At 53.5% G+C, this 807-nt stretch overlaps 1 non-coding gene across 1 annotated transcript; it reads right to left on the reverse strand.

The window, feature by feature from the left end:
• Positions 1–361: 361 nt before the first annotated feature.
• On the reverse strand, positions 362–429 carry LOC119470032. Its single transcript, XR_005198897.1, has one exon. It is a non-coding gene; the product is annotated as a small nucleolar RNA SNORD95 (small nucleolar RNA).
• Between the last annotated feature and the right edge of the window lie 378 nt (positions 430–807).

Genomic DNA, 807 nt, shown 5'->3' on the forward strand with positions numbered 1-807 from the left:
AACCGAATGCACAGCAGTCTGTGGCTATTGAGTAGCTGAGGGCCTCCTATGCCTACCTCTGAGAGACGACAGAAATGTAGTAATGAATGCTGGAAAAGCCACTTTAAGCGCTACAGGATTGGATGCTTTTACTGAAACCTGTTCCACTCAACAAATTTTACGATTAACAGACAGGCATGATTCAAGAGTCAGACAATTCTTAATAGTGTAGAAGCAAACAGAATGATTAAGAAGCGTCTAAATGCAGTCAGGCACACAGGAATGGGACGTGGAGAACCAGGGGAGAAAGGGTAGGCCGAGACTTGAGCCACGAGGTCTTCTGGAGTCCATCCGTCTCCCCAAGAGCCTTGGGGCCGGGCGGCAGCTCAGAAACAGCCTCTGGATTTCAGCACCGACACTCAGATGGCATGTTGGAATCATCACCGCCCCGCCCAGCCCGTAGACCCCTGGCCATATTAGGAAAGGGAAGGCAAAACATATTTTAAAAGTTCCCAATTCTCCAGCCCTCCTAGCAGCTACGAGCTGATTAGGTCCCCATCTGCAAAGTGATTCGCCCGGGCTGAGGCCTAGGCTCCGGTCCGCAACCCCCAACTCACACTGGGACAGAAAAGTCTGCCAGTCCCCGCCAACTCGCGCGCAACTGGGCTGTCACGCGACACGCCGAATCCCCCACCCTGCAATCTCCGGTCCTGCAAGCTACCTTAGTCCGTACCTCGAGAGGCGGATAGGATCATGTCCGGGAACTGAGGAGTAGTAGCGATCTGTGTTACCCAGCCGTTGTGGCCCTTGAGAGTGCCACGAAGGGTC

The sequence above is a fragment of the Cebus imitator genome, unplaced genomic scaffold, assembly GCF_001604975.1.
Source record: "Cebus imitator isolate Cc_AM_T3 unplaced genomic scaffold, Cebus_imitator-1.0 Scaffold3518, whole genome shotgun sequence".
NCBI lineage: Eukaryota > Metazoa > Chordata > Mammalia > Primates > Cebidae > Cebus > Cebus imitator.